Source organism: Lagenorhynchus albirostris, chromosome 7 (assembly GCF_949774975.1).
Source record: "Lagenorhynchus albirostris chromosome 7, mLagAlb1.1, whole genome shotgun sequence".
Classification (NCBI taxonomy): Eukaryota; Metazoa; Chordata; class Mammalia; order Artiodactyla; family Delphinidae; genus Lagenorhynchus; species Lagenorhynchus albirostris.
This window is the reverse complement of record NC_083101.1, coordinates 67,508,467-67,524,915: the sequence shown is the minus strand read 5'-3', so window position 1 is coordinate 67,524,915 and position 16,449 is coordinate 67,508,467. Positions and strand designations below refer to the sequence as shown.

Sequence of the window (16,449 nt, the reverse complement as noted above, 5' to 3'; positions counted from 1 at the left end):
GACTTTTAATATGCAAGGCCACAATGAAAATCCAACAGCCATTTTCCTATAGCCAAAACTGTATTTACAATCGGTGTGTGTATATCAGCATAATAGCCATTATTGTCCAGCCATTCCAAAGTAGCCATTTACTGGGTTTGGTTTATTTGGCATCAAAATTTATTATATTTTTTGCCTTTTAAATATTTGTATACTTGTGCAGCACCAAAAACTTAGTTAAAAATTGAACTGAGGACCTTTTGTTCCAGGCAACATAGCTCAAAACTTTATGTTCAACCATTTGGAGAAACTGCACTTCAAATGTTATCCCTCCCAGGCTGAGATCATTACTCTCTAAGCCTCTTGGGACACACATATCTAAAGGTTTTTTTGGTCTTCTTAACATCTCCTATTATAGAAAAAAATGGATTCCTTTCACAAACTTAGCAGGTCTTTGAAGAGGCATCATGGCATTCTTCATCTCCTGACATTACACATGAGGCTTTAGCTTGCTTGTAATTTTCTGTAGTCAATTCTTTTCTTTCCCTGCAAGTCCATGGTGAATTCCCCAGATCTTCTATCCCCAGCAGAAGGAAAACGCTGTCTCTGAAATCCTGTAGAGCAGCCTTGTGACTAAGAACTAATATTTGCCAGCCCACACGAATCTCTCTCTAGTCTGGGTTTCCCCACAGAACACATCAGCTATTAGAAGAATGAATGGAGTCAGCATTTTCTTTTCTCTTTAAAAATCGAGACATAATTCACATACTACAAAATCCACTCTTTTAAAGTATGCAATTCAGCAGTTTTGACTACGTTCACAAAGTTGTGCAACCATCACCACCACCTAATTCCAGAACATTTCCATCACCCCAGAAGAAACCCCATATCCATGAGCAGTCAGTCCCCATTCCTCCCTCCCCCCAGCCCCTGACACTGATTAATCTACTTTTCGTCTCCTTGGACTTGCTTATTCTAGACATTAAATATAAATTGAATCATACAATATGTTGCCTTTTATGTCTGGCTTCTTTCACTTAGCATAATGTTCTCAGGGTTCATCCACGTTGTAGCATAATCAGTATGTTACATCCCTTTTGATGGCTGAATAACATTCCGACATTTCCTCTTCCGATTGTCCATGATAAATTATTGCTCATCTTGGGTAAGTTGCTAATTTGGGTCTTTGAATAGCCTTTGAGGAGAACTTATGCTACATGCAAAAATATTAACAGTTCAATGAAATAGATTTTGAAGTCAAGAAGTTCCTGGTATCTGGTAAATTAAAGGGAAACAAAATTTCTTTTGATTTTCCCCTCACCTGCTTTCCCTTCTCAATAATGATTGTTGGGAAAAGAACTTTTCACTGGAAAAATCTTCAAAATATGATCATCTCTTCCAAAATATTAAATGTGTGACAATTTTCAAGAAAGCCTACTTATAAACTAAGAAATATTTGACTTTGAGTTGAAGAGATATACATTTGAAACAGTCTATTGACTAAAGTGTCATTTTTATTCATCCAAAATTTTAACCTAAAATATTTTTCATGAATCAACTCTGTTAGACTGATCACTGTATCCTAATTCTCAGCATGGTGTTTGGCCCAGAAGAGGTGTTTGTTGAGTGAATGGATAGATACATGAGTGGATGGATGGCTACTGATTCAGAAATCAAACTACCTCCTTTTCTAACACTAAGTAATCTTTAGAGATGATACAGGATACGTTCTGTCATGGTTGGCACATTTTTGTTAAGTCATGCTATATGCAAAATACAAAGCTAAAGTGAATTTAGGAAAAACATACTACTGCTAACACTTGTAGACCTTCTGAAGCAAGGACTCGATTATTTATCAGAGACAGTTATATAAATGATATATAGTCAACCATGTATATACTGCTTTATAATAATTTAAAAAAAGAGTAACATGTACATCTGTACGTTCTTTGATGAGAGAGGGAAATGCAAACTCATGTTTTGCAAATGTAGTCCGTGCCAGGCGCTGGGAATGTGGAAAGTGTAGGGCAGCAGTGGGAAGATGGAAAGAATAAGATATGTTCTTTGCCCCTCTAATAATTTACCCTCCTAGGGGGAGGAAGAGTCTGCTGTTCCACCACTGCAGGATGGTTTATATGCAGCTGGTGAAGGAACGATGTCAGAATCATAAGGAGGTTTGCTGGCTGATACACGATTCCTCCACCCCTTGCAGGACACGGGTGCACACTGCCCTGGGCCAGCTGGGGAGGACTGTGCTGCTGTGCCCTGTGCCTCGCACTCCCTTTTCTTCTCAGCTATCAGGCACGTGCTCTGCTGGAAAGTGTTTGTGGCTGGTTCTCTCATCTTGGTGCGTTTTGTTCTTTCCTCCATTTACTCAGCAGTTCTCCCCTTCTATTAAGTGACTTTTCCCTTTTGTTTGAGTGGTGAAGTCCTATTCTTCTAGCGGTATTTGCTAGGAACCTAATACACCCTTTAACCGGTGCTAGTGCTTTTACAGGTTATTGTTTTTGTGGGCGTTCTGCTCCCAACGTTCCACAAGTGTTTAATGGCCCGCCCTGATCTAATTTCCTTATAAATCCTGCTAGTTTTAGTGCATATTTCCCAGGATGCAAGGCTTTTCAGAGATGCCTACCACACAGTAGTAGAACTGCTTGGATATGTAAAAGCATAACGCCAAGTATAATGGGCTACGTGAGAATATAATAAGAAAACTCTAAGCAGGATCTGCAGTGGTTCGCTGGCCAATGCTACAGAGAAGATATCTGAGGATTTGGGGGAAAATTAAAAATTGAATACAGACAGCAAGTCACTGAATTGTATGAAGCCGTGTAGTGAAATAAGAGCCTAGGCTCAAACCACACCGGGGGTCAAAGGGACTTTCTTATTATACGACCTAGGGGACACAGATCATCCTCTACATCTCCATTTAATTATCCAAATGACAGGACTGCATGAAGATGAAATGCGATGGTAATGTGATGTGCTTAGCACACTGCCTGGCATTCATTCAATGAGACCTGATGAAGCGCCTGGGAGCCAGGGGACTCAGGATACAGTTGCAAACAAAGTACAATGTGAGTATTCAATTTTTTTAAAAAAATGGTTACTATGATGGTGTTTCTCATTTCCTTATATCTGCCATATATTTCTAAAAACTGAATCTCTTCAGTAAGAAATAACAATGAGCAAATCCAGTTGTTAGGAAGTTATGTATTCTTTACTGCATTGCTGGAACACATCAGTAAAGGAAAATGAAGCCAAAGGCGCCAGGGGTGACCCTGTTGTCTAAGGGACGTGGGACTTGCCAATGCTGGATATACAAGTCCCCGGCAGGGCGGTCGGTCATGACCTAGGCAAGAAGACTCTAATGTTTCTTAATATGCTTCTAGAATGCAATGCACAGGGAGCTTCCAGAAGGAACTTTGCAGAATACCAATATGGAATTATTTAAAAAGAGTAAGGAAGAAAAAGACCTGCCACCCCCCTCATCACGTACAGCAGGGCAGTGTGTATAGATGGGGGAAGGGCTACAATGGCTCTGGAAGGGAGCCCTGGCGGCTGTGTCCGCCGGGGAGCTGGGGACCATGCACATTTGGTGAAATGTACATTTGATGAAATGCACAGACTGGATTCAGAATGCAGAGGCGGGGGCGGGGCTCGGAGAGAGGGGCTGCCCGGCAAGTCCAGACTCTCTCTGCTCCGGCTTGTCTGTTTGCGTAAGCCGAGCGCAGGGTCCTTGCTGGCTGCCGAGGAGCTGGCGCCGGGCAAGGGACTTGCAGCCAACAACAGCAAATGGTGGCGGCGGGGAGGAAGCCTGCGGTGCTGGAGCCCCCTCTAGGGTAACATTCAGGAGTGCAAGAAGAGAGCCAACGAGAGGGCAGCTCGGAAGGGACAGGCTTGAAACCTGAGCGAGGGGACGGGCTGGGGGAGACGAGGAGGGAGCCAGTCGTGGTTCCAAAATACTGCAGTCAGGTCCTGCTGACACCAAAGCAAAAACATCCCTCACCACCCAAGGGGCTGGAGGCTGAGTTCAACTGCTGGGGGGTGCTGCCCTGGTGGTGTTGGGGTCCCTGCCAGAGATCAAAAGGCGAGCTTGCTACACTTGAAGCAGAACTTGGCATATGCACTTTTCACAGAGGGGCCCTGTTTTCACCAGAAGTTATCTCTCTTGCCCCCTTCTTTCCTTCTCTGGCCACGATTAAGACCAGAAATGTGCAATGAACGCCTTCCTGTCACATAAGACCAATGAAGAGAACTTATATTCTGCTTGATGTTATCCGGCCTGATGTGAAGAAATAAACAAGACACAGCATATTGTCACCAGGCACATGGTGGCAAGAGTCCCCACTGCCCCTCATCAACTTGGGGGTGACCTTGCCTCTCTCTTGCCTATCCCAGCGGGCAGCCTGGATTAGCAAGCAGGGCTGTATAAGTGCCCAGGGAATTGTGCCTGATCTTGGCATTGAGAGTGTATCAGTGTTAACAGCTGGGTGCATACGTCATGCTCAATAAGGATTTAGAGGCAACATGTGGTCTCAGATTAGCGCAGATAGCAGGCGGGGGGCTGTCTTCCTGCCAAGGCTGGGCAGCTCTAAAGGTCACGTGACCCCCTGGGATTAATACTGCCATTTAATGAAATGCCTTGCTTATCACTGTTCTGGGCCAAAGGCTTTGTTTCTGACTGAGAAGAAATCACTTCCAAATATAACATGATCTAGTGTGTGGGTTGCCTTCCTAAACTCTCAAGAGTTGCCTCTGTACATGACTCTTGAGGGTCAGTTAGCTAGGAATAAGTATTCACGGGGAATTCAGAAAGGGAGGGCGACAACAGGAAAGGCAGATCAGGAAAGGGCTTTTGTGACATTCTAAGGAGTTTAGACTTGACCTCGCAGCAGTGAGAAGGCAGTTAAAGGATTTTAAACTTTGTACAAAACAGAGTTGTAGACTGCAGGATGCCATGACTGGAAAAAGACGCCCCACCGAGAGAAATGGGAGTGAGGAACGAGGGTCTGAACCTACTAAGTGTTAGCAGCAGAAATGGAGGGAAGGGAAGGATGAAAGAGATATTAAGGAGGTAACATTTATAGGCCATGGTGACTCTTTGCAAGTGGGACATGAGGGGAAAGAGAACATGTCTGGCTCTAGAAATCCAGCTGCATGGGTGCCGGTACCATTAAAAAAGATGGGGAATTAAGAAGTAGGTTTGCAAGAGTGTTGGAGCAGAGGTAGTGAGTTCAGTTTTGATGTGCAGAGTGTGAGGTCTGCATAGCAGCGAATGGCCCTCAATGGGAATCCCTCTCAGCCACAGGGAATCGCCTTGCCAAACATCACAACCCTCCCAGATGGTGGCCTGTCGCCAGTGACTGCCTGATGCCTGGATACAAAGGCCCAGCCCCCTGGCTTCAATTTGGGACAATTCTGAAGGGTTATTCCTGCTCTAGAGCTCCCCTTAGGCTTGGCTACAGCCTCCTTGTGGGTCAGCTTTTCCCTCTACCCACGCCTGTCTTCTCTCTTCCTTACAGGTGTATTTCCCAAGGGTCCTCCCCAACAAACCTTCTGCAGGTAACTCTCCACCCCCCCAGTCTGTTTCCAGGGACACTGTACAAGAGTGTGGTTAGAGAAAAGGGATTCCATGAGGATGGCCCAGAAAATAGAAGAGATACGGTTCTGAAAACTAACGGAAGAGGAAGTTTCTGGGAGCAGACAGGAGTCAGTAGTATTGAACACCATAGAGTGATGTGTGGCGAACAGCCAGGGTCATGGATACCCTTGGCAAGGGCAGTGTAAAGGAGCAATAGTGTAGAAGACACGTGGCAGAGGGGTGAAGCCTCAATGAGCAACATGGGCAAGTGGAGAGGGTCAGTGTAGACTGATGTCTGAAGAAGCTTGTCTGTAGAGAGAAAGAGAGACCAGGTGGTGGATGATAGGGAAGGATACAAGATCAAGGCCCCTGTGAAAAGAACCGACTGAGGCAAAATAGCCAATGGAAAGAAAGCGGATGATACTGCTGGGGAAAGAGCAGAGCACGAAGGTAGTGCTGTACTTGAAAAGGAGGGTAGGATGCCATCCGGGCTATGTCTTTCTGCCACACCGGCAGCAAGGAGGTGTGGAGGAGGGAGGCAAGCATGGCTGTCCACTATCTCTGCATCAATCCTTCTCTGAGCACTTATAGTCTTGCACAGTCTTCTTCAACTTCTGTTTCTGTCCTTGTGTCCCACTAATCTCCTTCAGGCTTGCAACCGTCAAACCAAGCCAGACCACTGCAAACCCTCCAAGGTCCTCCCAATTCTATTGCCACTGGACCTCTTCTTCCCATTTCCTTAGCCTGCCCTTCTGGATTTACCCAGGGTTATGTGTTTTTAAACTTCTGCCTGTTCTTTAAAGTAGAAGGTGAAATACTATCTAACACGTTCCTCTTTTGTCTCTGTCCTGGCCTCAGTGACCATTGCTCAGGTCTATGCAGTGGACCTGAGAAGTGAAGCTCACTTCCGCTTCTGCCTAGCACACTCTCCCTCAGAGCCCTTCCCTGGACTGTGGATGGATGGATCAGATGCCCACTCCCAAGCCCCATTATACAGTCAAAGAGCAGTGCTTTCTTCCATAACACATATCACAGTGGCACTTATGTATTTGGGTGAATATTTGACTAAGCCTGGTTTCCCCATTAGGCCATAACTTTGTAAAGTCACAGACTCATCATGGAGTAGCTCCTGGCACGTGTTTTGGTTGGATAAATAAATGAATACTTGCTATAATCTCCCTTAGAGTTATTTCACTTATGAAAAGCCTAAACAAGATACAAATTCCTTAAGGACAGAAGCCAGGCATTCTCATCTTTTTATTTCCTAAATGTCTAGTACAGATCCCTGTACCTGATAGTTACTCAAAATACCTTAGCTGAGTGAGAATCAACAGTTTTTAAACTACACTTGAAAAAAAAATCACTAGACCCTGTGATGATGGAGCTGACTGGTAAGGGGAATTGCTGTGCACTGGTATCTGAGATCCCTGCATGGCCCTCTCAGGCATTAGCATCTATCATGTACCAGAAGTTGTGCCAGGTGCTGGGGATACAGTGGTGAGCAAAACCAGGTGTGGCCCCTGTCCTCATGAGGTTTCCAGTCTACTAGTGGACTCAGACACCAGTCAAAAGTCATGCAAATAGATGATAAATTCCAACTGATTATAAAGACATAAAAGCTGAATACCTAATGGAGTGATGGTAGCACACATGGCAGGGTACAGAGAGGCAGGTAGAGCCAGACCTTGCAGGGCCAGTGGGTCATGCTGAGGATGTAGACTTGGTCCTCCAAGCAAAGGGGAGCCATTTGAGGCAGGGTGGGAGAAGCCTTAACCAACTGCATTTCCAAAGTAGACATCCCTCACAGAATATGTGGCTACTCCCCCAATCTACAGGAACTGTCCAGGAACACCATCAGATCACCCTGTCTTCTTTTCATTAAAACCTTTATCAGTAATGAACATTTTCTTTCCTTTTTCTAATTTTCTGTTCTCCTCTGTCCCAGCCTCCTCCTGCTGTAGAATGGAGGCTTCATGAAGGCCAGGAATTTTGTTCTCCCTTGTTCTTTACTGTAGAATGTGTAGAATTGCTCCTGGCATGTAAGAGGTGTTCATAACATTTTGCCAACATTGAATTTTAATTTCTGTCGTTGGAAGGTTGCACGGATGGGACATGTTGCTGGGCTTCTGGGAATAATATTTCTTCTTTACCAATTTAGCAGAGTCTCCTAGTTCTTCCATGAAAATGGGCTTACAGGACTTGCCCAAAGGTTTTATGATATTAAACTCTTTTAAATAAGGGGATGTTGAAGACTCCTTTTTTTTTTTTTTGGCGGTACGCGGGCCTCTCACTGTTGTGGCCTCTCCCGTTGCGGAGCACAGGCTCCGGACGTGCAGGCTCAGCGGCCATGGCTCACGGGCCCAGCCGCTCCGCGGCATGTGGGATCTTCCCGGACCGGGGCACGAACCCGTGTCCCCTGCATCGGCAGGTGGACTCTCAACCACTGCGCCACCAGGGAAGCCCCTGAAGACTTCTTAAAAGCTCTGTCTTTATGGGACCAACAGTGGGGCTAAATGTAAATGTGCACCCCTCTCCGTGATTATTCTTTTCTAAGCTACTAAAGGTATGATCTACCAACTACTTTTCCTGAGTTGGAAATGTTATATAAAGTTTCAGCGTTTCCCTGCCAGACAACTTGTTATCATAACCAACATGTGTGAAACACTAAAATTTATAGTTTCTAACATTTCCTTGGGTGGTGGAATGATATGAGAATTGCAATTAACACCCCCCCCCCAAACAGCAAAGCATTATGTGGACACATTTTGTATTGAATCCAGTGGAAATTCCACATTCTCTATGTCAGGACATCCACAAATTATGGACCAGGTTGGTTAGCATTTTATGAGTTATTCTGTTGAGACTTGTGGAAGTATTTGAAAGTTCTCCTAGTCTACTGTTACATGTGTAGTTTAGATTCTAGCCAGTATTTAGGCTTAATTAGTTTTGTGTGAATAAATTGAGTTTTCTGCTCAGATCTCTGGGATTAATATAAAACTGGTTATAAAATCATGGCTTCCTTTTCAAATTGTGCCTTTAATTTGACCTGTATGGGTAGCTGCCTAGTTTTCTCTGAGGTGTATCACCATCTTTACACACAGCCAGATCAAGTCTATTAAAAGTGATTTGGTTTCCCCAATTTCAGCATCATCGGGGAAGTTTGAATGTTTCGTAAAACGGCAGCATTAAATGAAATCAATTCATTACAGTTTCTGAGAAATTTCAATAATTTCTATTATATTCCATGGATAAAATTCTCCAGTTCAGGCCACAGGGAATAAGGAATAATTTGTTATATTTTATTTCATAAAGGTATTTGTCTTTTTTAGGGGAACTAAATACAAACATTGGTATCATTTTGCTTATAATGGGCCTTCAACAGAGTCTATATAAAGAATTAATTCATGGTTGTTAAAATTGTTCACAACCTTCATGTGACGAAGTCATACAAATGAAGTTTTTGTTTTTGCTTTTTAGTTGTAGTCTGCACGGTAAGGGTTTATAAGGGCCTACTCGACTATTCCCATTCTGCATGATTCGTGCTTGGCTTTCCATTCCTTTTTAAAACAAAACTGACAGGAGGTTTTGTTGCTTAAAAAAATCTATCCAGAATTATTTTAAAGATTTAAAATAGTGTATGTGTCCACAGTAGATGAGAAAGATGAAAGTGTTTTCTTCTAATCCTGCTGTCTACTAAACAGTGTTGCATAGTTTAAGTAAATGCAAACAGAAACTAAATTTTCCAGCACAGTTAAGGTTTTAAAAGCTAAGTCAAAATAGGAAGCAAAGAAGGTAGGGACTCCTAGTCCTTTGTGAGCATATAGAAAAATCAAGCAGTGATCACTAGCATCTAGCATGGCTTCATTAAGGACAAGTGGTATTAAATGCATCCTATTTTTTTTTAATCTACGTAATACTACACTGATTAGGAGATCAAAGGAATGGCATGACAGAATCATGAGCACTAATGTTTGTGTAGTTAGGACATGGTAATTTATAGACTATCTTCATGTATGTTATTATAGTTGCTCTTTACAATCACTGTATGTGTAACAGGCCAGATAATAATCATTCTCATTATTATTATAAATAATACCTTATAAGTGGAAAGACAGTGGAAACAAAGACTAAAAATGATTACTTGAGACTCACAGCAAGCAAGTACTAGAATCTGGGTCTACTTAGTCTAGTGTGCTCATTTCTATTATACGGCAGTGCTTGATTTTAGCAAAGCATTTGATAATCTTCGGTGATATACAATGGGCAAGAGAGAACAATATGAACCACATAAGATTCTAACTGAACAGATGGCGGAAAACCTGTACATTCAGTTCAACACACATTTATTGAGCAATTACTATGTACTGGGCTCCCTGCTATGTCTAGTGAAACTAGGAAATTAATTCCAGTATAAAGAGTGAGGTGAAAGATGTGATCTTTGGCATTTTCATCAGTGATTTGATTAAAGACATGGAAGATATTTTTTATGTAATCTGTGCTTAGCACCTAGCTCAGATGAGTAGTTTAGAAGAATTTTGAGGAACTAAAATAACAGACCAAAGTTAATGAGCTGACCTTCTTACAGGGATCTATATGTTAGATTGTGAATTTAGATTAAAAGGGAAAATCTATTATCCAGTATGGAATGGGGAAGAGACCATGTTTTGCCATTCATTGTTCATGAGGAAGTGGGTGGCTTATTAGTTTTTCTATAAACTCAGTAAAAGTCAGCAGGGTCATGGGGCTGGTGGGAAAAGCGTGCAATTTTATGCCACATAAATAAAACTAAAACCCCAGCCTATAAAGACAATAATTCTGCTTATCGGCATCAATTTGATCATGTTAGTATTGTGCTCAGTTCTGGGGATAACATTTTTGGGGTGTAGATCATCTGCCCATTTGGGTGGGTAAGGGTGGGTCATGGGAAGAACAAGTGGAGGAACTGGGGCTATTAAATTGAAGCAGGGAAGACACTGGAGCAGCTGAGAGATTTTCTTCAAGGTGGAAGAAGGTGGAGACATCCTTTATGGCTCCATATGGCAGAAATAGGACCCATGGGTGGAAACTTAAGAAAGGCATATTTGGACTCCATGTCAGGGAGAATGTTTCAACATTTGGAGCTGTCATTAGGGGATGGGTTATCTCGAAAAGTGGTGTGTTTCCCATCCCTGGAAAATTTCAGACAGAGGCTGAATGACCATCTGCTAAGGAATGCGGCAGAGAGGATTCCAGCTTTGAGTGGGAGTTTGGACTAATGACCTCTAATGTTGCTTCCAACTCTAAGATTTGGAGTTTCTAGTATAGTGTCCTGTGCACAAATCCTTATGCCCTGTGAAATTTGTTCTAAATCTCCGGAATCTGGGCCTTTAAACATCTCAAAGGATGTTCATAATTGTCTTTGAATAAACATGCACAGGGCCCGGTATTTTCTGTAAACATCTTTGCAGGAAGCAGTTTCCCACACAACTAATTGTCTGTAAGGCAATTTTGTCATAAAAGATAAAATAACTGGTTGACAGGTTGGGTTGACAGTTTCAAACGGGTTTTATATTATATAAATCTTAGGCCTCATAATGGTCCATACAGTGACCAGTAGATGTGGCGGTCTTAAAATAGTGGATGATGAAAACTACATATAGTGACTTGATAGAAAGTACGGTGATAAGAAAATTTACTGGAAGTAAGAAATAAGAGAATGTAAGACCAGATGGCATACTATACTAGAAAATGATAATGTATCCATTTGCAAATCCTTTGTTGAGCACAGTGACCCTGCCCACCTGTCAAAACTAAAAGTTTATTAAGCTATGGCGAATATAAAAGAGGCGGTTAATCATTCGCGACAGTCTTCAAGAGGTTTAACTATCAATTCTTTAGCTAATTTAGATACAACAGCTTGTTCTGTAAGGCCATTTTTACCAAATTTATCACTCAATACTAGAAGTTGGAAGCAAAGGAAGAAGCAAGAGCCTCCCAGCCCCCAAAAAGAAATAGTTCTGTGATTCATGATGAGTATAAGTTTCTTGAAAATGGTGATTTTTGTTTTGTCTTGTCTTGCTATTTGATGGTGGAGAACACGACGTGGATAGAATTTTGTTATTTGGCACAGAATCAGACTTAGATAATTTGGTGAAATACAAGGACTGGGCATGTGGTGGAACATGTAAATGTATTAGTTCAGATATGTACGAACAGTTATATAGGTTACATATATTGATAAGAAATACCAGCGTCCCTCGTCTGTTCTATTTCCAGGGAAACATGAAGAGACTTACAGAAAGGTTTTTTTCTTTTTATATCATAAAGAACTTACATTAGACTCTGAATCCTTAGTGACTGACTTTGAGAAAGGGAGCATCATTGCTCTAAGATACACTCAAATACAACTATAACTGTGAATTTACATATATTTTAAATGTATTTAAATTTCTTTTCTGTACTTCCATTTTTCACAATAAAAGCTCCTTAAACTTCTGTTATTAATGTTTCATGTTCCATCATGTCCTTTTTAGTGACCTACTTTTATTTTATTTTCATTATTTTATCTTTTAATGGCACAATGAGCCACATCGATACTCTTTTAGCTTCTTCCACAAATGGGGTATTTTATGTGATTTGTTCCTGACAGCGCCAGGCTCTTGGAAGCATCTAAGGAGCACTCACATGCGTTCGTATTCTGGACTTATAAATTCAACACCTCAACAAATAAAAACACCTCTGGGACATTTCTGAAACTGAGCTACATCTATCTTGACTGAAATCTCCTTTTTCGCTATTGTCCAGTAGGGGCTGGTGGCACAGGTGTGGCACATGTGTACACCCAGTAGGGTGCAGGTTACAACTGTTCTGCATACCTGGACACACAGTCTGTGTGGCATTCAGTGATTAGTGCACCCACCTGGAGAGCTTGGCACCATTTTCCCACCGTCTCTGTGGGGACCTAAAATACGCAAATGTCACGTGACTCATTTGGTCTCCTATTATATGTCTCTATAGATAATTTATGGCTGAATCACTAAAGGGCTCATCATTTTAACCCACCCCTTGCCCCAACTAAAAGTACTTATAAGTAGTATTGGTTAGTAGTACAAGTGGCCTCAACTTCTTTCTCCTCTTACTCAAGTTCATTCAGCAAACTTATATTTCCTCTTTTGAGAAGCACAATTTTCATTCCAGTTGAAGGGGTGTAAGCCTGGTACAAGGGGTTTTCTGGGGACTAGGGCAGCTGACAGAGGACGGATTGGCTTTGCCTCAGTATCCCTGGTAGAGAGGAGCTCACAGAGCTGCTTCTAGATCTGTGATGCTTGGCAGTTGGGGAAAGAGTAGAGGTCAGTGGGATGGGACTGCAGGTGTCACATTAAACTCATTTACATGTGTCCATCTAAAGCATATTTTAGTTTTCTACCCACAGGTAGAACATTTTCAAATTCTGTACAAACACACACCTGGAGAAAGGTTAGAACCAGCTCAATTCCAAGTCCCTAAGGTTTATTGGAACATTCCTCTGGATTGGCGAGTTCTAACATAAGCATTGCAGAGAGGAAGAAAGGCTGAACTTGGCATGGAAGGAGACCTCAGGCAAATATACCCTAGGAAGCCATTGTGGGTTCACAGAAAAATAACAGTATTGATGAAGGCTTGCAATAACACCTGCTTACCGCTACTTTAGCATCGTGCTTTCAAAGCATTATCTTCAGCCCAGCAGCAAGGACACATCACCTGGTGATTGCTAAGAAGGCAGCATATCAGGCCCCACTCCAGACCTTCTGAATCAGTCTGTTCAAGACCCTCTCATGAGGCCTATGTGTACAAAATGTTAAGAAGTCCTGCTTTAAAACTTACTACGATCAGATCAATAGAGAGTTAAAGTGAAATGAAATTTCACTTAATGGAAAACAAAAACAAAAACCTTTGTGTTTTAAAAGCGGAAACAAAAAACTTTTAGACCCCCTCTGCCTAAAGGGGAATGATGAATTAGTAAGAGAACTATTTAAGCCTAATGAATAAAATTAATGACGTTCTGCATTTGAAATTAATGTTAATCTGTTTTTCCAGGGTAAAGGGACTTCTGAAAGCATTGTTCTGGGTGATTCAACTATAATTTAATTAGTGACTGGAGAAGCAATGGAGTAAGAATTTTCAGTTTAACTTAAAGACACTCCTTTATTTCACCTCTCCGATTTTCTGCTCACCCTAGCACACCAACTCATGAGTCACATCCAGATCCCAACACCAATCAGAAACCTAAAGCATTTTTTGGGGGATATCGTGACAAGTCACTTTTTTTTTTTTTTCCCTTAACCGCACAGAGCTCTTTTGCAATCACAATAAGGTTTTGCAAAAACATGGAGTGAAAGCTATAAAAGTCATGAAGTCATTTTTAGATTGATTAAAGGGTTATGAATTCCAAGCAAAGAGAGTAATGTTTCCAAAAATAGTGTGGCTGACCTAGTGGCAAAGAATATGCCATTATGAAATGCAAAATTTACAGATGCAAATACACGTAAGTGTGTATGTGTATTTATGTGAGAATATAAACTCTAAAAATGTTATGAACTAATGAAAATAGCAATTGCTGGTGGGGTTTGCAAAAATGCTATAATTCAGACACACACCATTAAAAAACTCATTGATAAATCATTGGAACTCATAGCTGACTTTTGATTTATTCTTGCGCCGACTGTAGTTGTGACTCCAGGGAGATGTTTATATGCCGACAGTTTCAGTGAGGAGCGGCGGCAATAGCTAATCTGCTCAGTTTTTGAACTCTAAGAGTTATGCTTTGAATTAAAGAAGATTTATGGAGGGAGCAATGGCTTTTTATGGATTACATGCTAAAGATCAGAATGAGTAAGAAAGAAGACATTCAAAAGAACTGAGGCTTTTTATTTACACACATTAAAGAAAAATACAGTTGAAATGGTCAAAAATCATGTACATTGCCTCAGTTTTATATACAACATAATTTGCCTTCTCCTGTTTACATGCTACTGTTTGATCATGTTCTGACTTATGATGTCTTGCAATTGTTGTATATGTATGTTTTTTTTTTTCTGCCAACAAGAGAGATCCTTGCAATCTTTTCTGTTCTCTTTAGTGCCAAGTACAATGCCAGGTACGTAACAGATTTTATAAAAGCCAATGGAATTTTGTGGAAAAATTATATAATGATCTAAAATTGCTTTACCATGCTTGGATGACTAAGATCTTAATATAAAAGGTAAACCCTCAAGAAATAACACTGTTTCGGGAGGGGACAGGGGAGGTGGAGAAGGAGGGTGGCAAACTGCCTGACAGCTCCAGCATTGCAATACTTTGCAACATTAGACATCAAAGACCAGGCACAAAAGAAGGATGGGGACTCTGTTCTCTGCCACATACTAAGTGCAAACCATATCTTCTTTAACGCAGTCACGGGGAAATAAGTGGGGATCGAGTGGGTTTCATCATCTCTGAATTCACTTTGAATGGCACGGCAGGCCCTGCCCCTGCTTTAGAATAAAGACCCAACACTTAGCCGCAAGCTTAAGCAAAACTTTTGAGCTAATTGAAAGGTTTTGAAAATGTAGGGCTTTGTGCTTGCCTTTTGAAGCTTCAAGCCTCAAGGCAGGTCCTGGGCTCCTGCCTGAGCATGAACAACTCTAAAGATGTTAAGAGACCAAGAGAAGAATGAGGACAAAGCTAGTCAGCTTCTCTAGTTCAAGTTAAAGTGCACTAAAAGAAGGGCTGTAAGGCAATAGGCATAAAACTGTTAAGATTTTTTAAACTTTCTATTTCTCTTTACCATATACTGTCTTATTACCTCTATCATTGAATATTCACTCATGGTAACTTTTATTATTTGCTTTGATATAAAAGTAATCTCACTAATATTTTAGCAACATACACCTATAAAATAGATTACCTGTTTTTGCTGCCTATCAAATTGCTTTCATCTCCCAAATACAGAATGATTCACGGAAAAATCCACTGGAAGTGTATTTAACTGAGTATATCCCTATTCAGCAGTTTAGTGAGTCAATTAATACAAACATAAACTGAAAACTTACTAACCAAAGCTGATAATTACTAAATCTGTTCTTAATTAATGAAGACTTGTGTGTACTGGGTTTTAGTTAGATTTATTTAATTCCAAGTTTTCCCAGTTTGCTTTAAAATACGTCTTAGATGACTAGACAATCAGGTGGAAAAAAGCCATTTGGGGACAATAATCACCGAAGCTTCAATATAGCTATTCTGCTTAAAAGGTTTCAAGAGAGCTGTAATTTCAAAGTAAGGCTTTATATGAGATATATACATCAACTGATAAAAATGTTTCCAAGATACAACAATTTTCCAAGCCCGGTAATAAAACCTTTGATAATATTGACCTGATTCATTAAGGAATAGCCTCTTTGGAAAAATAAAGAGGTCCATTGTTCCCTATTCTTCATTTGGTTAAGGGCTATAGATGCTCATTTCAGACTAACAGCATAGCAATTTAGAAAGTGTGCAAGTTCTGGATTCTGGCCCGTGTGAGTCCAGCTTGTGTTACCTTGGGCAAGTAGAAATATCTCTGGGTCTCCGTTTCCTCACAGGAGACAGCATGACCTGTGTTTGAGTGTGGGACCTCCCTGGGATCAGAGCTTGGTACCTGCACTAACTCTATGACCATTGGCAGATTACCTAAATTCTCATCATTTGAGATGTTATTAGCTCAGAAGCAGACAATGTGTTTAAAATGCGTGGAAACTCCTAACCATGGTAAGCACTCGATAAATAATAGCTATTTTTAGTAACTAATTTCATAATTATGATTGCCACCAGGAAGCCAAGCAGCTGAGTCTCAAAATGCAAAAGAAATACTGAATTCCTTACTCCTTTGACCGTGGTCTTTTCTTATATCTAGT

At 41.2% G+C, this 16,449-nt stretch overlaps 1 protein-coding gene and 1 long non-coding RNA gene across 2 annotated transcripts in view; one reads left to right on the top strand and one right to left on the bottom strand.

The window, feature by feature from the left end:
* ADAMTSL1 (ADAMTS like 1) overlaps window positions 1-16,449 on the bottom strand; it is a 1,031,718-nt gene that overhangs the window by 505,312 nt on the left and 509,957 nt on the right. The gene's annotated exons all lie outside the window — the stretch shown is intronic.
* Window positions 1-16,449, top strand: part of LOC132522910 (uncharacterized) — a 109,248-nt gene that overhangs the window by 28,877 nt on the left and 63,922 nt on the right. Inside the window, exon 2 of the long non-coding RNA XR_009541374.1 lies at window positions 2,925-3,053. This is a non-coding gene — a long non-coding RNA (uncharacterized LOC132522910). The remainder of the gene's footprint in view (window positions 1-2,924; window positions 3,054-16,449) is intronic.